At 36.6% G+C, this 24359-nt stretch overlaps 1 protein-coding gene across 3 annotated transcripts in view; it reads left to right on the top strand.

Moving 5' to 3' along the window:
* Nucleotides 1–24359, top strand: part of GRID2 (glutamate ionotropic receptor delta type subunit 2) — an 819802-nt gene that overhangs the window by 340937 nt on the left and 454506 nt on the right. The gene's annotated exons all lie outside the window — the stretch shown is intronic.

The following is a 24359-nucleotide window of genomic DNA, read 5'->3' as shown; positions in this document are numbered from 1 at the left end:
TAATATGAAAACAGCAGTATTTTGTGGAAGTGATACAGGAATAATACATAGATAATAGTACTTTACTGACAGTGATACATAACAGCCACTTGCTTTTCTTCTGGTGAAGTCGCTATGCACTAAACGCTTTCATTTTATACTGCTAAAAGCTCAAAAGACCCCATGATTGTTTTAGTCCCTTCTTTCTTGTTTTCCGTATACTCCTAGCTGGTAAATGGTATGTTAACCTCATTCAGAGGATTCCCCAGTCCCTATCCAAAAGAGGAAGCAAGGATGTAATCAGCACTGGCCTCATTAAAATCTTTCTAATGTAATCTGTTGTTCCCAAAAAGCTTAGCCTCAGATCTACCAAATGTATTTTAATTATGTTTTAGATGGATTGTGTCTGGAGCTATGCAGTTGCTGAAGCAAATTAATCCATTACATCAGCCAGTTTGAATTCTTTGTATATTTACAAAAGACTTAGAGTAGCTAAAGAGACTCAGTGCAGCTTTTTCAACAGCTGTTTTTTATATTTCATCTTTTTGTCCCCAACCTATGCATGGATTTTTTTTTAAAAAAAAGGGGAAAAGGGATATGCTTCAGTATGATGCATGTTTTTTGCTCACAAGGAAGAGATTAGGAATGATACTAACACAGTTACACTCAGCAGTGAAGCTATAATAATTTATCTATTTCTGTCTAAAATCTTCAGCACCCATACTGGAATTGCTACAATTAAGAATTTATTATTGAAAGCATGCAATAAGCAATAGATACAGTTGAGGATGTTAAATAGAAAAAATAAATTTTCCTTTAAAGTGTATTGTCATGAAGAATTTCATTTTCCATGGCAAATGATCCCATTCTGTTTAATAAACAAACACTAAGCAACCTGGGAAGCTGGTGGGTTGACCAATTCATTAATCATTTTTTAAACTTGCTGAATACAGTTTATTGCCTTCAAAGTACCACTAATTACTTCAATTAATTTTGAAGTGTATCTTTTCTTTCTCTGGCTGTGCCTGTAATTTTGAGCCCAAGAGGGCTTTCTAGTCTTTAGACTTGCTTATTTCATTTCAAGATAAAATTCTAACTTCTTTAACTGAGTGTATCCTTAAAGGAAATGTGGGGCCTTGTCACAACTTTTCCTTTTCCCTTCACGTGGTCTCTTTGACTGAATGGGAACATGGATGGAAGTGGACCTGTTGAAGTTGGGTCAATAAACCAGTATGGTTGGGGGCTTTATCCTGGAGGTATTTGTGAGGAATGATAGTAAGGATGCAGACAGAGATTTTAAAGGCAAAATTATTTAAGTAAATAGGCTGGCACTGAAAAGAGTTGAACATTCTACACTCTATATGTGAAAGTCAGTCTTATTATTCTGGCAGCTAAGTATGTGTTTAGGAGCTCATCTACAGGGTATCTTTCTTTTTCTGGAATTTAGAATATAAGGTTGCCAAGAAGGATGAAATACTGGTCTTCATCTCATCATCTCTCAATCAATTATCATCCCCAAATGATGCAATAGAAATGCCATCTAAGAAAATGCAGGGGAAGTTGTCTTGGAAAAGGGAGTGGGGAGAGGATAAGAGGAAGAGTAAAACTTAGAGAAATGATGAACGGAGGAAGCATTTCACATTTTTGCCATCTTTTCTAATATCTTCTTTAAGTCTCTGTCTTTTTGTTTCTTCTTGTCAATTTATTGGAGGGGGATGTTTTCCAACAGCAGGGGTGCTGCAGGAATCCCAGAATGAAGTGCCAGGACTGCTCAAGTTGCTGTTAAGATGCATCTCAGAGGAGCAGCCATCTCACTCTGTGTGTGCTGAAAGATTTCCATATTAGCTGGTCCAGGGAGGTCTGAGGGAAGAGTATCAGTTAGAAGCCCTGGTTTCCTGGGGCGCTGCAAATGGGGTTGAAGGCTCAGCAGTTTGGCATTCAAATGACTTTGGCCTGTGCAGCTTAGCACAGTGGCACTGCACAGGCAAGAGCTCAGCTGCAGAAACAGCATCATGCTGCTTTACTTTTGTTTTTTCCAGTGTTAAAGTGCCCCCCAGGAGATCCTGTGTGTGGGCTAAACATTTGTTTTCCACAGATTTCATGTTCCTGGGGCTTGCATAGTTTGACCTTTATGTGCTAGCTCAGACCCTGCTCTTGGAGCCTGTGCTTGTGAGAGCTCCTAGTAATACTATGCGAGGTGAAAGGTTTCTTGAAAACTGGCATCCTCAGCTGGTATTTTTTTTATACTTAAGCAAACATGGATTTCAAAAAATTCTGTGCTGTTTGCTCCTTCCTTACTTGTTCATTCACTTCCTCTGGTTCATTCACTTACAGGTGGGGGGGAAAAAAAAAAAAAAACATGAAACAAAAACCGCCTTACTTACAGGATAAAAAACTCCAGGTCATTTTTCTCTGATACTGTTTGTGGTTTTTTTGTTTGGTTGGGTTTTTTTTTTCCCCTTCTTATCTGTGAGAGGAGTCAAGAAAGCAGATTGTTTTCCTGGTAACATGTAAGTAAGTTTTTTAAAGTGGGCTTAAGTTTATTAGAGAGACAGAAGTAGAAGAATCTCATAGCCCCATACCCAAACATCTGCCGGTGCCAGAAGTTTTCTTTAGTGGGGGCATTTCAGTTCTAGTTATAACAATTCTTGTTATGTTCAAAGTCTTGCTGTGCTGTCATACTTAATGACAAAAACTACAACTATGGCTTGAAAAAGTTTCGGAGGAAGATAACTTCTCTGCTCCCAAATACTTGTGTGGTCATACTGCTCTTACCCTTTACTATTGCTTTGCTCTAAAGTGAGAAAAAGAGCAAATACATAAATTATAACAGTTAATAAAATTGTATTCAGTCTGACAAATGTTGCTCAAATTTCATCCTTAAGGTTAATGTTTAAGTTGTATTAATTTACTGAATTGATTCTTTCCAACCCACTCAGCATTGCTTTGACATTCACATTTGAAAACTATGCCCCATTTTAAACGACAAAGTCTTACAAGGTTTGGCATTCAAGGCAAATGTTATTTTCTATCAGTTATGCTGTATACAACCTTTATATTGCTAAATTAGGGAGAAGTTTAAAGTCTGTGATGAAAACATGAAACTGATGGTGTTTAAATTGCTGGTTCTTTCTTAGCTGCACTTTTTCTGAGATATAAATTTAGGAGCTTTTTCTATGTCACATGTAACTGCTGGGCTCTATACGACTTCGCTCTGATTTAAAGGGAACACATTTTTCTGATGAGCATTAGCATTGTCCTCAATGCAATTCTATTGCATTGCAAGACAGCAGTTTATTGCAAGAAATTCAGATTTATTGGGAGATAATTAAATTGTTGGAAGCATAAATTTCCCTTAGCATTTCTGACATTCTTTCAGCCATTCATTTCTCTGAAAAATGCTGGACAAAGCTCACAGAGGACCATTTACAGTGCTTGTCTCTATATTATCAAGCTTTTTTTTTTTTTTTTTTTTTTTTTTTTTTTTTTTTTTTTTAATTCAGGTGTTTTGCCCTTGGGCTGCTGAATATTTTTTTTGGCTGGTTTTGTCAGCTGATGGTTGCACCCTCAGTCGTAGGAAGATTGATCTAATGTCTTCTAAAAACTGAGAATATAAAAAATAAAATGTGTTTTAAAATAGAGAGGAAGAAGAAAAAAATCCTATTCAATATTGGCACCAAATAAAGCTTTACATATCTGCTATGGAAGCATTTTTCCAGTGAGGTCTTCAAACTGAGCTAACATCTGCAAATTCAATAGATAATTTTTACTATAATCAAGTCTTGAAAACCAGGATTTTATTTTTCTTTTCTAAATAGAAATGTGTCCTATTTTCATTATTATGTTTGAGAAAGTGAACACTTCTACTCCCGCCTCCAGGAAAAGAAACTTACCGTTAAGACAGCTTCTTAGAATCAGGCCTGAATAACAAGCTCCTTTCTAATGCTGCCGGTATTGAAAATAGTCACTGATTTAATTCTTGGATTGTTATTACAATTTGCTTGTTCTCATTCTGACTGTGGAAGGAAAAGATTAAGTATTTCGCCTTTAAGCCAACATATAGAACACCACTTTCATCTTGACTTCGGACATGAGGGCGTTGCGCGTGGTATCTGTTAACGTCTATCAATACGGCTTCTGTTGCCCTCTGGTTTAAGCCTCTGACTTAAAGGGAAATTTGTTCCATCAATGTATTCAGGAACTACAGAAAACTTAAACGGTAGTGAATGGCAAACACAAACACAACTCTATTGGTGCAGTGAAAGGGGGAACTGTGGTGTGATGCTTTTCTTTTTTGCTTTGTTTTAATAAATGGATGGTGTATCCTCTGGAACTGATAGTTTCCAAAACAAAGTATATTGCATTTTAAAAAAAATTTTTCATTTTTACAAAGTTTCTGTCTGCATTTCTAAAGGAAAATTGAGAATGGTTTGTCAAAGTCTAGAATTCAAAAGGAAAAAGAACAAGAGGTTGGCAGGCTGATAGGCATTCAGGCCCATAGGACTTATTGAAAAAGGATCACACTGTACAGAGTTGCTGTTTTAAAAGTAATGGCACAAAAGAGTGATACATATCAGAAAATAAATTAGACTTGCAGAGAAGCTAATATATAATCTAAATCTGTTTCGAAGATGGTGAAATAATTCTACAACTAAATCATTTGACGTAATTGCTGTGTATGATTTATGCAACTTTCTCTTAAAAGAATGCATTTGGTCATTTTTGTATTTTCACCATTTTGGAATAGTCACAGAAGTAGTTCATTTTTTTGTTAACTGAGATATTAAAGTTCACTATCTAAAGTAAAGCTATTCCCAGAACTTTTCCAGCTAAACAGTTCCAACTTTCTCAACTATGAATGATCCTCACCCTAAAAAAATTTTGTTCATTAGAAAGATTAGTGAGCGTGACTGAGGATAAACTGGTTACAAATATGGAAAATTATTCTGTGAAATTCCTCTAGATTGAATAATATCCTTGTGTTATTCAAAATCTCTTATAAGGACAAACAAAATTAATAAATTGTATCGCAGTTGCTCTGATGTGTGACCAGACTATTCTGTGAAGATATGTTTTTTTGTGTCAAAGTTTAGGATAATTCGTTTAAAACACTGCGAGTGACAATTTTTTTTTTTTTTTGTAACTGTTAGCATGAAAAACTGTATTGGCTGATAGATGTATGCATGTGTGCATCTTTCTTGATGCTGAACAGCTAGCATTGGTATTTTGCAGTATTTCTGTTTAATTGTTTTAATTAAGTTGACAAACCTTGATGTAAGCATTGAAGAGTCTCAATGGAATTAAATATTAAAGCACATTGAAGCTTCTTTTAGTGTTGCAAAATGAGAAAATGGAGATAAGAAAAAACCACCAAAAACAATAAACATGCTCAGCATGTAAGTTTACGTTTCCAAGTAATAGGATTTGGCCAGGAACCATTGCGTTGTGTTCTTTTTTTTTTTTTTTTCCCCCTTTTTTTTTTTTTTTTTTCTTTTTGCCTCGCCTGTAGTTTTTAAAGCTGTAAGAATGTGCCAATGGACTTCGATTTTTACAGTGGAGCTATACCATAGGAAACAGGAAAATGTCTGCCAGCAGACTATCATTAATGATTGTGTGCTAAATTTCTGGAGATTTCTTGTGCAGGGTTCATGATGCTAGGAACAGTTGGTCAAACTGCATTTATTTAGAGCTGTCTGGATTTGCTCTATTGTCACTACTATCCTCCAGTTACATGCATGCAGCCAGATTCAGTGGGAATTCTGGCTTGCTTTTCCTGCATAATCTGGACCAGGCATGCATGATCTTCCTGTCCCTGGTCTGCTACTGAGTCTGTACTTTTTTGTTGTTGGACTTGAAAGGCATTTGATCACAAGCCAAGTTACCACCAATAACAAATCTGAATAACCATGAGGAAGCATTTCTTTTCCAGATGTCATATTCCTGACTTCCCCCATGCGACATGGAAGAATTATCTTCCTTCTGATTCCATGATAATATCAGAAAGCTTCATTACTGTTCTTTCTACATCTCTGCTTTCTGTCCAAGTTTCAATATCCCGGAATCTTGAATATCCCAGAATTTGCCCGACCTTTGCCATACTTTTTGTATTAAGGGCCATTATAATCTACTTCCTAGCTGCTGCTTCTGTTTGTGGTTCATGTTCTTGCGGGCATTTGGAAAAGAAATTTAAAAATAAAAATTGAGGTTTATTTTTAGGCACTGTAACTCACCATGAAGAGTGCTGTGATAACAAAAGCAGGCAGTGAGTGTAATACTGAGAACTCTGTGTCAATATTCAGTACCAGAACTGCAGGTTGAATTTTCTCTTGGTTATACAAAATTGTGAAATGAATTTTGAGAGGAAAATAAGTAACAGAAGGGACGGAAATTGACTGTTATGTGGAACTGCTAATTCAGTTTATATCTGTGAATTAATTTGCAAAGCAACTGGATGAATTCTGGTCTCACTTGTTCTTTAGTCATTTCAGACATTAATTTTTGAGAATCATATCAGTGGTAATAACTTTCAGTATAGAGCTTTGTCTACACACTTCTAGATCTTACTTGTAGCTCTTTATTACTTGTGCATTAGTCATTGCCCTTTTTAATATTCTTAGACATTGAAATAAGTAAAATCAAAGACAAATATCCTGGATAGAGCAACAAAGAACACTGTTATAAATCTTAATTACTTTTCTTTTACATTGGCTTCAACAAATCATTCAGACAGAAATAGGACCAAACACTATTGATTCTGGTTTCTGTTATGACTGAGTTAATTTTAGCAGTAAAATGAATTTTTCTATCCTTGAGAAGACAGCTTTGTGTTGCTTCTTGATATGCATCATTTCCACGGAACAGAATCAGAGCCAAAATCCTCGATTTTTCTATCCTGTTCCAGTGACAGTAAGAATTGGATGCTTAACTTCTGAGGTGATGAATACGAGAACCATTCTAAAAGCAGAAGAGTCTGGAGTTCTCTCATAAATCACCCAAACAACACTGCTTCCCTTCCGTACTCTTTACTTTTTTTTTTTTTTTCCCCTTTAGTCTGCAAATATTTGGTTTGAGTCTTATCTAGGGTGTAGTGGGGAACAGAAAATCAAGAGGCAATTCTGATTTCAGGCATATTCAGTGCATGTGAACTTCTCCCTGCATGGGTTTCAAACTTCACTGGCTGAGTGCTGATTCGATTCAGTCTCTTGTAAGGGCTTTCAGGAAAGTAATTTTGTCTTTAACTTCTAGGAGTAACAAAAGGCGTATTCTAAGGCAACAGCTTTTATGGCATTACAATGTGATAATACACTCATGAAAGAGCTGATTTGCATTTGTGCTTGGCATTGCAAAGTGCAATGCGTGTTATGCGTTCATTTTAGCATTGATAAATGAAAAAGGAACTGAACAAAAACATGACCTTCCTAATTAATCGTCCCATGTGATCATAAATCTGTTTTGATGTTAGTACCTTTTTCGTAAGATGCCCTTAAAAAGAGTACAACTCTTACGCGTTTCTGAACGTAACTTGAAGTGTTTAAATAATGACCTAACTTAGAATACATGTTGATCCTGTTTTATGCTGTCCTAGTTCTAATCTGTGGCAGTATACACTGAAGCACCATAAGGAAATCAATGTCTCTCTGAGCAGCCAAGAAATGGAGGTTTTGATGAGAAACTCTCAGAACAAGGTGTTCTCACCTTGTAGGTAACATGTAGACCTGCAAACCTGACCTGACATCTCCTTACCCACAGAACTATTACTGTTAAGCAGAAATTAATGTGGGCCAATCCTTCAGCACTAACCATGTGTTGTGATCTGATGTCTTCTGACACCCAGAGTCACTTTAGAGTCTAGGTAACCTGGATACGGGAAGGCATTAAAAATGTACTCTCCTCTTGTCATCATTTTCCTGGGGTGTGATGGTTTAACTTTAGGATCCTGAGTGTTTTGTTGCTGACTGCATTTTTCTTATCCCTGCTATTAAAACTTCTGTAGCTGGCGGGTTGGCCAAATGCCCACCCAGCCACACTCTCACTCTCCTTTCTTGATGGAACTGTAGGAGAAAATAAGATGGAAGAATTTATAGGTTGAGATCAAAACAATAAGTCTACTTACCAGTTGCTGTGGTAGAAAAACAGCCTCACTTCTGCCAAAAAAACCCCAACAAACAAACAACAAACAAACAAACAAAACAAAGAAACAAAAATTTAAATGGCCCGAAGAAAGGCTGCCTTGGTTTTTTTCCCCTCATTTGCTATTTCAATTTGAATACTCAAAATGTTCCAGTAACCTAAAACAATTTCTGACATAACTTGGAGTAGTATTTTCTACTAAAACCCCCTTCTCTTTTCTTGCCCTTTTTTTTTAACTCATCTATTGCTAGTATTACATTTGATAAGTGTTTCAAGAAGTAATAATTTGAAAGTGATATGTAGAGCTCTGGATATAAATTCAGGTTATCATGATAGTTCAATTTCAAAGAGATAATTAGGTAATCCTTAGCTCATATATCTTTAGTCGAACATTTTCTGCAAGTCAGTGTGTGAAGAAAGTGAACGGTCATTTTGGCTTCAGTTGAAAGATATGAATGCATAGAATTTCTCATGATCATAGGATTAAGTCGTCAGGATCTCATGGTGAGAAGATACCGTATTCTTCTTCTGAATTCCTGCCACAGGCTTTGGTTCAGGATTTTCATCTTTACCCTCTCTGTTTTAAGTGGTCAGGCTTATCTTCTTCCTATGCATCAAATGCATTTTACACTGTCAACTGCAGACACTGTGTCAATGGCTTTGCTTTCTGCCCAGTTTACTCATTGATTTGCTTTTCACATTGAAATGGACTTTACCATCTCATGGGCTATGTAAGCTTGCTTGACTTGAAATCCATCCTTCCAGTTTGTTATTTTTGACTGGTCTTGTAGCTTGGTGTTTCTACCCGCCAAGTACCCTCTAGCTTCTTAAACCTTTCAAGTTTCAGCATTAATGTTCAATAGCTGTGACTTCAGGATTTATTAAATCCAGTTGACTTAACCTTTCTGAATATGGGGGCAGATTTTGAGCTTGTGTAAAAAAAAACCAACCAAAAACAACAACAACAAAACAAAAAACAAACACCCCCCCCGCCAAAAAAAAACCAACAAAAAAACCCCAAACAAACAAAACCACCACAAAAACACTAACCAGAACCTCATTTTGCTTTGCTACAACTTTATTGCCACAAATGGAATCAGTTGGATTAAAAAGAAAATCCAGATCTATTAAGAGACCTATGCTGATATTTTTCACTTAGTATGGCATTATGGATAAAACTTCATGTTGAAAATAAAGGATGTAGAGGAAGCCCATTCTCTTTGTTGTCCTGTAGAAGTAGTAGATAGCCTGGAAGCTGATATGCAATTCTTTAGTTGTCCTGCCTACACAACCAGTGTCTTTGTCACCAGAAATGAACAAGCAAACAAAAGAAAAACCCAACCCTGATCAAACAGGTTACTAAATGTGAAAAGCCAGTGTTGAATTATTCTGTATTCCAAGTAATTGTTTGCAGGTGTCATCTCAGTTCTGCGAGAGCTGTCAGTTGTTTGATAGTATTTTGAGAATCTGTCTCTGTTGTGCATATTGATTTTCTTTCTTTCAGCTATACCAATTGAAAGATCAGAAGTCTTCTGCTAATATGATAAAAAAATATTTTTATTCACTTTTTTTTCTTTTTTATCAGTGTGCCCATGCAATATAAGGGTAATATAACTGCAGCTTTAGGACTGTCAGTATATAAAATAAAAAAAAATATACTGAGGTAACATATATACTTACCATGTGTTGAGACGATTTGTACCTGTAATATTTTCCAGTGCAAAAAAAGTTTGTTTTATTTTTCAAACTTTGAGAAGGATAAGAAGCTATTTCCAGAGACTTTTAGAAATAAATGGGGTTAAAAGGGTTACTAAATTATTTTATCATTGCTCAGGAGAGATCTCCAAAAGGAAAGACAAAGCTTTCTATTGAAGTACTTTCAAATAGCAGCATTCAAGTGGTTTTAAAATACATACCATTTTCTAAGTACTTACTGTGTGTGTTGTATATGAAAACCTGTTTCCGATACCATCTACACTTGTTTTTTTTCATACAGGAAAAAAAAAAAGGAAAACTTTGGATGTAAATCTTCATTTAAAGTTAAAGCCCCGCTCGGCTCACAGTGAGCACCATAAATTATCTGTAATGGTAATCAGCCTCAGCATTTAGCATGTGGTATGGAAATCTGTGATTTCCATTGATTGCAGAGAAATTATACATATGCCATTTACTCCATATGCGAATAGATTAAAAGCACTTTTTACCACTGGCATTGGTATATTTTGCAAATAGGGTGTATCTTTAATCCCAGGTTGGGCACAGGGCAGTTCACAACTGCTGAGTCTGGTACAGCAGCAGTAACTAAATGCATGCTTAATTTGAAGCACAGAAGTAGTTTCAGTAATTAGGACTGAAAGATTGCCCTGGATTTAGTTGTGTTGTAGCAGCTGAATGCAGGAATATGTATGTGCTGGATATCTCGTACCAATCTTCTCACAGACACCCAGCTGCTGTCAGGACTTCAGTTACTTGTAAACTGATCAAAGTTGACACCCTTCTTAAGAACGGTCTCAGAATGAGGATGTTTCAGCAGTACTTGGCTTTGGTTTTTCATGGGTTGTGTTTCCTCTTGTTAAGCTGAAGAATTGGCTTCATGGCTGTCCTTCACCAAGATCTTACTCAACAGTTAATAAAATTGACACATTTACAAAGTACGTGTTTTGTTAAATTGATACCAAAGAGTGAGAGGAAAATGTGTCTTCTGAGCTCTTCTGAAATAATGAAGTGTGTGGACTTCGGGTTGCTAGAGTGTTGTTCATTCCTAGAAGAATTACATTCCTTTACAGCAAGTAATTGTGCTGCCTTGATGCTCTCAGAAGTGTAGTTTTTAGGAAACATTTGAGTTTAGTTGTAATCTGTCACTTTAATTCAGGTGTTATTTAATTGCTGATGTAAAAGATATTCCACTAACCCATGTTTTCCATTTCTTTCAAAATACATTTTCCTCTTACAGGTAATAATAACTGTTAACTCAGTAGGTAGACCACTCTAAGGTCTAAAACAGGTGCATCTTTAAATAAGGCTAACAAAATGTGAATCTTTAAATAGGGCAACAAAGTGAATGGAGCGGAGCCTTAGCTGTAGGAAAATGTAAAGGAATGTCACAATAATCAGTGGTTGCAACCACTTGAAAAAACCCCTAGACAGCTGAAGGGCCTGGGAACCAAGTACAAATTAGGGGAAAGCCAAAAAATAAGATACTAAAACCACAAAAGAGCTCTTGTCAAGAACAGACTTTACAAAATATGATAATTTAAATATGCGTAGTGCGTCACAACTACCCAAAATCCAATCTGCCTTGCAAACTATTGATAACTGCTAAAAAGACATCTGTATGTGAAAAGTGGCAGCTAGGACGCAATTAGGTACGGGAAACTTTTTTTTTTTTGGTGCAAACCTGAAAACTGAGCAAAATAGGATATTTTGCTATTTCCTGTACCTGAATTCCACAAGGTCCAAACAGTCTGAGTTTGGACTTAAATACACAGTTGAATGATTTTTCTACTCACATATTAGTGCAATATAAAAGCATAAAGTGATTAAATATATCCTGTGTTGTACTGTGGAGACATGTAAGCTTGAAATCAAACTGTAAAAATGAAGTATTGAAATTTAATTGAAAATTTCTCTTCCATGAATTAGTGTTAATTCTTTTGACTTTAATAGAAACTTAATTCCCAGTTTTGAATGTTAATGACGAAATAAAAAGTTAAATACAGGCATGTACCTTGTAGGAAGAAAAATCAGGAAGAAAAGTCATTTAGCTAATTAAAATACTGTGGAAATTTTGAGCAGGTTTAGTCTTCATTATGCATTTCTTATAATGCTCTTCTTAGTGACATTATGTTATGAAAGGACTCTTAGAAATCTGTTGAAAGGAGAAGGATGGAGTCACTTCTTGGCTTTTTACTCTTTGCACCTGTCTGATATATTAAAAAAATCAACAGCACAGAGATTATGCTCTTCTGCAAAGGACTGCTGAGTTTTTTTAACACTTGTATTGGTGGATCATTATGCTTAAAATTAAGATTGGAAATTGAATTTGGGAATTCAGATACTGGACAGATCTATTGAAGACCATTGCAAACTTACTGGGATTAAGATGGTGGTTAGCATCTGAAGGATGTTTTGGTTCTCATATTCACCTGCATCATTAGACTTCCATTAAAACAAGGGCTAGGGCTGGTTTGAGAAAACTGCTTCTGAGGACCTCTGTTTATTAGCTTTTTTTAGGCTTACAGAGCTAAAATTATTTTTGATCCCAGGTGAAACAGTACTGATAGAACATTAGTTTCAGTGTGTCCTTTTGTAAAATTAAGATGCCTTCAGATATGATGAAAACTAGGATTGGGCTGCAGTTAGGAGTAAGATTCCATGAATCAGGGTATAAGAATTCCATTTCTTTTTGTACTGTGACAGTGCCCCAGTTTTTGAAAAGGTGCTGTGTGAGGAAGAACAAGAGCTGACTTCTGCTTGCACTATGCAAAGCAGGAAGCATTGCTCTGTTTCAAGTTTCCAGCTAATGTAATGGAATTGGAAAATATGTAATAAAGGAAAGACCTACAGGACTACTTTTTGCTACTTGTATTGACTGGTTGAACGTAGAAGTCAGGTTAGATTTTGGGAAAAGACGACTGAAAAACTTTATATATTAAAGGTTTTTGAAGTGTCTCGGAATGCCAAAAAATGGAGCTCTTAATTTTGGTGGGTTTTGTTTCATGTCATTTTGTTAAGCTCAAATCAGGGCTTGACATTTTCTGTACGCCTGTATATACAATTAGCGAAGGTGATGGCAACGAAGGCAAAAGTCCAAGCTCAGAATTTTTTTCTTTTGGGCCAAATAGTTGGAGGAAAACTCCTGTGTATGAATTTGTTCTTTGCAGAGCCTTAGTAGCAAATGTGGCGGGAATTTTTTTTTTTTCCTCCTCCACTGAAAAATAAAATATGTCAGTATAGTTGCCAAACCTTTGATCACTCTTCACTGTGATAATTTCTGGGCTCATGGAGCTCCTACACAGATGGTAAAATAGGCTGATGCAGTATGTCTGAAATGACAACATTTCTCATGCTAGACAGAAGCATGGCTTGCCTCTGTGAGGGATATCTGCCTTGCTATCACTAGCTTTGGTTGGCAGGGATTGCTTTGGAACTTTTTCTTCTTCAGGAGCCGTTGTGCACCTAGGAAGGCAAAACATAGCCCAGCATTAGATAAAGAGGGATGATTTAAACAGAGACGTTGTAAGTTACAAACATGGCATCTGCCTTTCTTGGCAAGAGAACTGAGAACCTGGAATGAGAATGTTTGGGAACGATGGGGATTCATTTCAGAACAAGGTCAGAAACATAAAAGCAAATTACATGGGCCGGTCTGAACATTATTTTTCATTAAAAATCAGCACTCAGGCTTACTGTTAGATGCATTATTATGACCATATGTTAGGACTAAAGCAAAACAAAATGCATTTGGAAGATGCCATTGATCTTTAATGAGTGTGCTGTCTGTGATTTAATGAAGCATACCGCTTGTCCAGTTCATGAAGTGGAAGGGATTTTCATCAGGGACATGTTGGCATGGCAAATGCTTGGTACATTTTAGCCTTCACATTGTCATTTTTACAGTATGGTTTGCTGCAGCATTGAAGATTTGACCTTCATAATGCAGCAAAAAGACAACTGGAAGTTGAAAAGAATTGACTCACTGTGGCAGCATTATTTGTTTTGATAAAAATTTTAAACTTCTTTTAAATCTTTTGTGGGTTTTGGTGAGGTTTTTTTGGTGAAAATGAGGTGTCACTGCTCATCTTGTGTGTAGAAAAATAGTATAATCTCTCCTTGGTATAAGCTTTTTAAAACTAATTACTTTTAGAATGATGAGTGCCAAAATGCATGTACAGTCTGGAAGTCAGTATTTCAGGTTTATCAAGTTTCTGGAGGTTTATCAGGTTTTTTGGATAATGTAATGCCATTGATTTCAGAAGATGCAGTTTCCAGAGTTTCTGGGGGCATCACAAAACTCATTGAGATAAAGAAATATTCATACATAAATGCTGCAGAATCTGACTCCTTGCCTTTGTCTATCACGTGAATTTTTTTAAGTCTCCAAGTGGAAGACTACTTGTGCATGACGTTTGCCCTTGATATTTCTAAACCTTTCACTTTCAAAGGTGCTGGGCTGTGCTGAAGGGAGGTATCAGTTTTCTAATATTGTACATCTTTTCACATCACAGTCGGTGCACTGAGTAAATGGACCTTGTGTCTCTCTAAATTTTTGCTTTGTCTTACGTGTTTAATCTATAAACAGGGAATCCACACTAAAACTGATGTAGAGAGCTAAGACTCCATTCAAGTGCAGAGTGCTAAGCCTTTTTTGTTTCATTGGGCCCAGAAATGCCTGAGACATCCTAGATCTTTGCCAGTATGATGTTTTTAAGAGCTTAATCATATATCCACACACATATACGCATGCATTTCATTTTTCCCTGCATTATTTAATTACGTTTTGAATATTACATTTTGGGACTTGCACAGTGTGTTTAATATGTCTTATTAACTGTGAACCTCAATACACAGCCTTATTTGTCAGACAGCCGCCAAGTTTTTCTTAAGTGAATGCCCAAAGCCTGAAAATTATGAACAGAGTTGACAAAATAAAAGGCAGAATTCATTTTGAACATACAGCTGCCATTGATTTTTTGGTGTAATATATTGCAGCAGAATTCATTCCTTTACACTGGTAGATATGAATCGAGGGTACTGTACAATATATTTTCAGTTCGCATAACATATCACTGAAATGACAACCAAGCCTAAGTTGTGTTTTCAAAACCATGAAGTCTTTTAATAAGTCTGTAAGACAAACTTGAAAATGGAATTTAAACCCTAAACTATTGAAGGCTGTTCTTGGCCTTTCAATACATTCAAGCAAAAGGACTATTTGTGTGTGTCAAGTTAGGGATACGCATAATTCTTTTGCAGAATCAAGGTCTAAATTTGTCACTTTAAATAGCACTGGCCTATTTTACATGTGTAGATTAAAGTGACTCTCCATTTCAACCTGCTCATAGCAGGAGGTCTTAGCAGTTACTTGTGGTCCAGGTGCATAAGTGGCCTCAAAGCAGTCTCCTCTGAAAGGAGGAAAATTGAAGAAAGTAGAACTGGTGGGAGCAAAGAAAGAGAACTGGAAAAGGGAGTTAAAAATTTAAAAATTATGGCTGTGCTAGTAAATGCTTCTAGATTTAAAAACATGATTTTTTTCCAAAAAATATTACCAATAATTTAAAAATTAAAGGTTTGACTTTGTTGCAGGTGATGTTCATCTCCTGTTGACATTTGCATCTCTTCTCACTCTATTAGAAAGAAACCCATGGTCAAATCGCTATGTACTCTTGTAAATTCTACACACAGATATTAACATGAGTCCTGGAAATGTTTTTATTTTTGAAAGAAAGGTAACATTTTTTTGTGTCCTGTTTGTCTTGTTGCTTTAAACACTTGCATATGTTAATCTTCTGTTTGCTCAGCTGTCACCTCAATACTCAAGTTGTGTTACTTAAGAATAACGTCATATCCAACGACTTAGGGACCTAATGGCCAATATGTGTCTATGTGCCTTATATTGCTTTAACTATTGATCACTGAAGAATAGTCAGAACAATTATCTGTAGCTCAAGTAACCGTTAATAATATTCAAGTATAATGTGTCTGGAGGACATCAAGACTGGAAAACCATACTGTTGGGGAGGAAAACTCTATTGGATTCTATTTGTCGACCTTGGCAAATCTCCTGTAAGGAAGCCAAGTGTTCTCCTCTGCTTTCTCGTATTTATATCAGACCTTGTGAGGGTGCCAGGGTGAGGGGAGCTCAGATTTATGGCACTGTTTTAGAGCACTCAGCTTCAGAAGCTTTGGAGTAAACAGATCTGTTAGTCTGCCTTTTCAGGTGCTTTTTGGTGGTTCCAACTTCAACACAGCTTGAGGTTACTGCAAAACGCTTAGAAATACTTGCACTGAGGATGCTTCCCTTTGCGTATTGAATGCAGTGAGGCCAATTCATTCCATTACCTTTTGTCCAGAGTGATCCAAATAAGATCCAGGGAGACCGATTCTGACTTGATGTGGAGTCACATCAAGTGTGGTCACTTTTTTTTCCTTTTCTGCGGAGTCTGACAGAGTTTGAGGGGAGTGCAGGAAGACATTTTCTCCTGTAGCAGAGAGGCTCTGTGTACATTGCCTGCGTAGCTACTTAATGAGTAACTCATAATCCAGCTCGACGATCTCAGAGATCTTTGCCACCCTAATTGCTTCTGTGTTTCTGTGATTTGCATGAGTTGCTGGTGTGTTACACTGCCCTTAGGCTACTGTTCACTCTCTGAGCTGATGAAAGCTGGAGAGAGGAACGCCAAGATTTCCTTGGGTCCCCATCCTGTACTTGCGTGTGGAGGTGCCTCTCTCTTGGGGTTTTTTTTTGGTGGTGCTTGGTTGTTTTCAGCCGTATTCCAGATACAGCTATTTTCTTTATATAAACCAGTGCTGACTCTTAATTTTTACCTGAATATTTCCCTGCTGCTGAAAGCTACTAAAAACAATAATGATGACATTTCAAAACTTACCTTTACTTTTTAGACATTTTGAGATTGAGAAAGGAAAGAGCTTGGGAGCCACCTACTAATGATATGGCTGTAAGATCTTCATATCACTAAAGTTATGTCTCTGTTCAGAATTGAAAATATCTCAATTTGTATAATGATTTGTAGATGTATTGAAATAACTGTCAAGCAGAATGTAGATTTAAAATGCTCAGTGGTTCTGTGCAATTTGGGTGATGATCCTGGTTATCAGTAGATGCTAAAAGTAACTTAAAGTTTCAGCTACAATTCTGTACAGCTGTTCATCAATATTCTGTCCACCCCCAAGCCTCAGACTAGTTCTCTGACCACGAATTTGCACACTGTCCATTTTTTGTTGCATGATGAATAACTGAACCTTGTTTCATCTGATGTCAAACACCTACCGTTCTATTTTCTTAATATATATTTAACCTTTGAAACATTTGAAGCCTAGAAAATAAAACTCTGCACAAGACCATAGTTCTGATTGGCTCATCTGAACAGACCATGATGAATAGGTAATACGGTGTTTTCTCATTGTAGTGCTATTACTGTGCTTAGGTTTTACACAAATAATAAGGTCCTGCTTATTATTATACACAAATAAAAAAGTCCTGCTCCAAGGAGTTTGTCATCTTATTTATTAGCAGTACTAAATTTTAGTAATGGAGCAGCAGGTGGTGCATTTGGAAATTAAGAACTAACTTGAGATAGACAGCTGTAACTGCCTTAGCCGAACTTTATAGAGCCAGTCATGCAAAGAAAGTGAACTTATACATAATATAATTAATTACTCCACACAACATTTACCTTGAAGCTTTTTTCTTTTAACTGCCTTTTTTAAGGCATCCCATGGCTTAAAGGACCACAATGTAAACTAGCATACCTTTCTGTAGAATAATTTAAGAAACTGAAATTTTAATAATGCCATTGTGAATCATGGAATATTTAAAAACTTCTTCCCCTTGCATTGCATCTGAAACTGGATAATAGAATTTAGAAGGATGTCTTTATCAGTTTTCTTCCCACAGTGAAAACTATTTTCATTGTCTTGCAACAGCGAGAGAAAAACTTGATAGTGTATTCCATTCCTTAGAGAAAAACTTACACAAACTAAATACAATAAATTATTGGGCAAAGGTTGTCTATCTTTGGATCACGTATAAAATCTCGCTATCTCCAGAAAAGAACAAACTGACAATTTTACAGTAAACACAGTGGAAGCTTTGCCAGTAAAGGTTATCAGTGCTCTATAAAATGATGGAGACATTAGATTCCCGTCTCATCACAACAATAACAGAAAATAACTATTTTGGTCTGACATACCATTCTGAGAATGAATCAGCAAGACTTTTTTTAAGATTGGATTGTGACTGTTTTTGCCAAGAGGCAAGACTAACACTTAGGTTGATTTTGAGGATGCAAGATATTTGTTCCCTGTAAGTTCTGAGTTAGTATCACAAATCAGCAGAATCAACCCGAATGTTACTTACACAGTCAGAAGAATCCATACCCTATACATTTCTTTTGAAGAGATGCCTGCAAAATTTCTCTTTTTAGTATGTCTTTGTCTGTCCACATTTAGGAAACAAACCATGAATGATACACATTTTGTGGTGTTGTTTATCTGTGGATTTTTCCTTAGATTTTCTCCTTCCGTTGTCCCTCCCCAGTATCTGCTGTCCTTATGCTTTTTGGTGTCTACACTATTCTTTGGCAGAGTAATTTTTAAATAGTCTAATACTCAGGAAATGTGTAAATTTGCTTAAAGTTCTGTAAAAAATGTAATTATAGATAATATAGAATTAAAACTTAAAGCAAAAGTTAAATTTAGTAATAAAACCCTCTGGTTTTGGCTGGGTCAGTGGAGCATGCTTATGTCCAAGAAATCATGTGCTCCATACTCTCAGGGAAGCATTGGAAAAGGCAGCTGTTTCATACACACTCCAGATTAATGTCCCTTCTTTCCCATGAACTGCTGCCATCCAAATTGCTCTTTGAAGCTTAGGGATGGCAGCAACTGAAGCTGTTGCATGCTTCTCACCCGTGAAACAACAGCAAATTTGGTGTGTTTCGCATTAGAATTGCATTAAAGCATATACTTGATAGCAGCTCACAGCAGGACAACAAAGCCTCCTGATCAACCAAAATGTCAATGTAAGTTGCAGAAGTAATTTTGTCCTTGGAACCAAAAGGCCATCCCCCATACATCTACTTAATCTCTGTGGCACGTGAAGCAGGAATGAGAATTATTGGCACGGTGTGGGTGTGAAGTGTGAGGCAGGGAGGAGCCTGAGTGATTTACCTGGCATCTCACAGCAGGCAACACCTTGGTCGCACAAATTCTGGGAAGCTGTGCTTGCTGCTTTCCCGCAGAGTAAACAGCATATCTGACTTGGAAGGAAATGGGAGGAGCCTGGTACTGGAAAAAATTCTGGTACTGAGGAGAAGTAGAATGGGAAAATGGGAACAATGTATACTGCAGCACATGGCTTGATGAAGTTTAACAGAAATATGATAGAAATTAAATAAGAAAAACTGGTCAAGCATATGCTCCTTCCCAGCATATGTTGTTAGTGTAGGGGGTTTGCAAGGTCAGCGCTAAAGTAACAGCGCTTCACAAAATAAACAAGAAGTTGCCTCTGTCAGCTTTTATCAAAAGTTCACCTTAAGAAACTTGTCCATGTTGATGTCCTTAAGAGATGATAATATAGTCAGTAATAAATGGGCTTTTTCATGATTTTCAGTAGCCAGAGGGCCACATGCGGTTGTTCAGTCAGAATGTGGCTAATTCTTCTGAGACCTAAGACAAAAAAGCAAAACAAAACTTCTGTATCATTGGCAGCATCCCATGAAAGGATCCCATGAAACTTTAGTTATGGGTTTTTCATATAGAAATCATGCATTATGTACAGATGCACTCTCAAAGCATGAGGAGACATTAGTGGAAAAGATTAAATGATATTCTGCAAAGACTGGAACTTCTCAATAAGAAGAAAAATCTAGAGTAGATAATGATCATTTACTTGCCTTCATTAAAGGATGTATTTTAATTTTCAAAGGTTAATTTATAACCTATAATCTGATTCTCGGCCACCCTTTCAGCCTAATTTTCCTATGTCCCCTGAGCATTTTGAGCTGCTTTTTCATTTCTTTTTTGGTATCACTAAATTGGTGGAGAACACTGTTGTTTAGTATTTTCATTTTAAACAGGCTATTTCTAAATGTCTGCAAAGGCTGAAACATCTCATACCCTGGAAGTAAAAACATATTTAGGACAGCACACTTCTCATTTGCTTGTTCTCTATCCTTTTATATGGGAAATTACACAGCCCCTTCAAAAGCAGCCTATTCTCAGCACCACATCAAATTAAAATTGTCAACACAGTTTGGATGCTTTCAGTTTCTACTTTTGCCCAGCCTCACATTGTATGTTCATGGCTACAGGCCGGCAGATCTATGGTGCCGAATTCCAGCATTTCTGGATGGATTTTTCTTTCCCCCCCACCCGCCACTACTCTTTTCTGTGGATTGAAATTCTTCTCCACAAAGTAGGCCACTAAAAGGGGTTTCCCATCATTTAGCCATGTAAGGAGAACTTCAGTGACCCGGTGAGGTTTTCTGCTTAGCGGAGTTGAAGCCTATGTGCTGCAAACCAGATGCTGATACTTTCTTTGCTCAGACTCATCTTTACCCTAGAATAACAACATCTTTGACAACAGCTGGGAGGGGAATACATCCCTTCACCAATTCAAATACAGGTTTTTATGTTAAATTTAGCATGCAATGTAGTTGTCTAAGCCCTTAAAACATAAATGGAAAGGTAGACATATTCCAGCAGTAATTCATCCTGTTTTTAAATAATGTGAACTCAGGACCTTCCCAGCTTCCTTTTTCCTTCCAGTGACCCAAAAAAGGCCTCTGTGTGAGTGGCTTAGATTTAAACAACTAACTCTTAGTAATCTAACTAAATTGTTTAAATCTCTTTAGAACATACTCATCAAAGTGCTCTTTTGGTTCCCCTTCTTCCTCCTTATTGGCTGTTTTTGACAAGGTTCCCCTCTACAGAATGCCAGGGGCTGGCTGGAGCAAAGACTGTTTGTATTGCACCTACCACCTCAGCCCTTTTGAGGAGACAAATGCTATACAAGGTCAATTTTTCTGTGGTTTAATTCTTACCTTACTTTGAACTCTGTAGTCTTGAACTTTTTTTTTTTTTAATTCCTCTCCTCTAAAAAAGTAGACAACTTCAGTGTGTGCAAAACCAGCAATGATTTTGAGGCTTGGTAACATGCTAAAGGGATTTTTTAAATCTCAAATTTTATCCTTCTGAGACTTTTGAATCTTGAAAAAATTATCAGAAATCTCATGGGGAAAAAAACTTTCTGAAAACTCCTTGAAATCACAAATGGAGCAGAAAAATAAGAAGTTCTTCAATCATGGTTATAATTTTCTCTCTTCATTTTTTAATTCACTTGGAAAAATCAGACAAGGGGAAAAAAACAGCCTCTAAAGCTAAACTTGTGAAATTTCAGAAAAATGGGTAGTTTGCAGTTAGTGTTGTGCCTCACTTTAACTGAACCAGTCTCATCGTGTCATGTATGCAATCACGCCAAATTTTGGATTTTCACCTTATGCTACATTAAATCAATAGAATGAAAACATTTTTTACTCTCATTCTTTGTGTATTTTACTAGAGCTAGGAGTGAGTTAATGCTCTTTTTAATGCCATCGTGTCTGGTTTATCAACTCAATTTTTGCATGTTTGCACAGTTCCATTCGAGGTCAGCTTGCATTGTACTTAACGCTACAGACTATACAGACTACAGCAGGTTTGTATTTAAACCCTAGCAGATTATAATCTTGGTGAAATGGGTTGCCGTGATTTTTTGTATTCTGTTTATTTTACCTCCATAGATATGAGAATGTAAACAAGGATACTGCATTTGTATTTGGACCGTATTACTGTACAGCAATGCATTACTGTTCAGCCCACAGAGTTTAGCTAAGAGGGAAGTTATCATTTATCCATTCATACATCTATCTACAGTGCTCATAAAGTGTAGCTATAATGGATAGCAAAGTTATTTCACTTTTATACTTTTCTCCCTGATCTTCCAAGTTAATCCCACATATCTGCATTGACTTCAAAAGTATTTATAAATTGGTTTGGAATGTAATGTAGTTATCAGATGATTTTTTTATTAAGCAACTATGCTTATGGGAAATTTGAAAGATAAGTTGGCAGACATTACTACTATATGTTTCAGAGCATTTTACAAATTATTTTGCACAGATCTGAGTCCAGCTGTACATCCAGCGCTGTCCTGATTCCGCTGTGTTCACAAGCCCTCCGTTCCTGCCCTGTGCTGTTGCACACAGGTTGCTTTTCACAGAAAACCTAGGGGTGTGGCCTAAGTGTCACTTTGCATGGATGCCTCTCTGGGGGACCACGAATCTGTGGTATATTGTATAAGAATGTAAAAGCAGCCCAAGAGACTATGTGTTTTCACCATCATGAGTAGATGTTCTCCGGTTGTTTCTGAATGAGGTGGTAATGGTAATACCAGAACATGCTTTCAGGATTGACTAGTCCAGCTATTTTCAATGTAACAATATATCTGATAAGAAAGAGTCATAATTGTTTTTCAGACTGAGTGTTCACTGGTTATAAGTTTGTGGCTTATTCTATTTTAGACAATTTAATATAAACAGTAAGCTTATCAACTTAAGGAGTTCAGCATAGTCTTATCATGTATGAATTTTATGCTGCAAGTTTAGCAGTTGTTTTACCAGAACAAAAGTGTGATAAGGCTAAGAAGGATGAGATGGCCATTCCTGCTCTGCTCCGTGTACTGCTATAAGCACAACAAGAAAATGCCTTTTTTTGAGCTGTGCTCTTTTTAAGAGGAAAGATTTGACATATAGCAATATTTAACAAAAAAGAGTATTTGGTTCACTAATTTAACTTAGACTAATTAGGCCTCTGTTCTGACCATCCAAAATAATGTTCCCCTGCTGGTTTTTTACCTAGTATTATTTTATCTTAGTAAAATAATTCCTTGCTCTGACAGTGGTACTGATAGCATCTCAGAGCTTCTTACCCTCTTGTATGTTTATGATGTTACTTTTCATGACAGCAATGGTCTAATGCTGGGTATATTTCCCTGTGGGACAGGATTTATAGACATATAAATAAAACGAAGTTTGCACTAGAAAAATCGTGTTCCATTTGGCAGGCAGATTTGTCTTTGCCATAACTTCAATCCTTCCTTGATGAAGAATTTGTTAGGGAGATTTATTTTTCTCTTGAAACAGATCAGATTTACGCTCACAAATGTATGGCCATACAGCCTACAGACTAACGTGTGCCTTTGGGCGTGGTGCAGAATGCTGATAGAGAGGTTTTGCCATCAGGTTATCTCACTTTCCCAGGTTCAGCATTTTTGTAAACATGTCCAGTGATAAAACACTCCTAGGCTGCAGTAAAGTCCACTGATGTCTCTAGTAAATAGTTCAAAGCAGACGTATTCATACAGTTTCTCCCAGAGTAATTCTTTGCCTTGATTCTTAGAGCTTTATGGCCCAGCAAGAAATATGGGATCCTATTCAGAAGGAACATTGAGCTATCAGCAATCTAAATATAGTGGCATGGGGAAAAAGCTTAGGTAAATACTACCAGGAAGCCTGAGACTGAATGTTTTTTTGCATTAACTGATTATCACAAGGTTTTATGCATTCAGCTCACCTTCATTTTAATAGTGTCATGAAGTTTTTACTGTTTCTACATTACTGCTTGAAGGTCAATAAAAAGATCTGATAAAAGATGACTTTTACTTACCTTTATCTTCAGACAGATTATGTAAATCTGACATTAAGATGTCTTGTCATATAATATCCAAATATTGAGCTCTATTACTTAATATTCTTTGCGTTGGAAGCTTTCTAGCTCCTTCATTTTGAAATTTCTTTTCTGTAGTGGTCAGTCCAACAGCAGACTGAAAAAATATTTTTGGGGCAAAATATTCTTAGAAGCAGCAATAAAAAGCACTGTTGAGAAGACTGTGTTAGCAAACCATATTATAGAAAAATATTTACATTCAAGCTATATAGTCTGTATCAGATTTTAGAAAAAGAAATGTTTCAGAAGACAAAGAGCAGAGTGTAATTGAAAACCACTGAAATGAAAAATACATATGTGTGTATTACAGAATGAGCAGGAAGGAGAGAAGAAATTTGTAGCTCTTTCATTCTTGCAAACTTACTAAGGTGAAATAAATCAATTCTATTAGAGACAGAAAAGCATTAAATAACACCCCTGGGACCAGAATTTTCCTTGTGTGTTGTTCCCCTGGAGCTGTACTTTCCTCTCTGCCCTTTCATCCCACCACGGTTTTGCTCTGTCCCATGGTAGGTATATTAAGCAATGTGACACATGGAAGAGAAAAACAGTGTGTTCCTTGGTTGTCTGTGTTCTTTGCAGTTGTTTCTTAGCAGGAACTTTCAGTGGCAAAGCGCAGGAGCCCTGCTTTGGCTATTACTGACATAAGGTTAAAGTGTTGCGTGCTCTTCAATTGGCTAACACCCAATTAATGTATCTCAAGCAGATGGAGTTTGACATGAATTGCACAGTTCTGAAAGACT

Source organism: Hirundo rustica, chromosome 5, assembly GCF_015227805.2.
Source record: "Hirundo rustica isolate bHirRus1 chromosome 5, bHirRus1.pri.v3, whole genome shotgun sequence".
Classification (NCBI taxonomy): domain Eukaryota; kingdom Metazoa; phylum Chordata; class Aves; order Passeriformes; family Hirundinidae; genus Hirundo; species Hirundo rustica.
The sequence above is the reverse complement of the archived record's forward strand: the minus strand, read 5'-3'. Positions and strand labels throughout refer to the sequence as shown.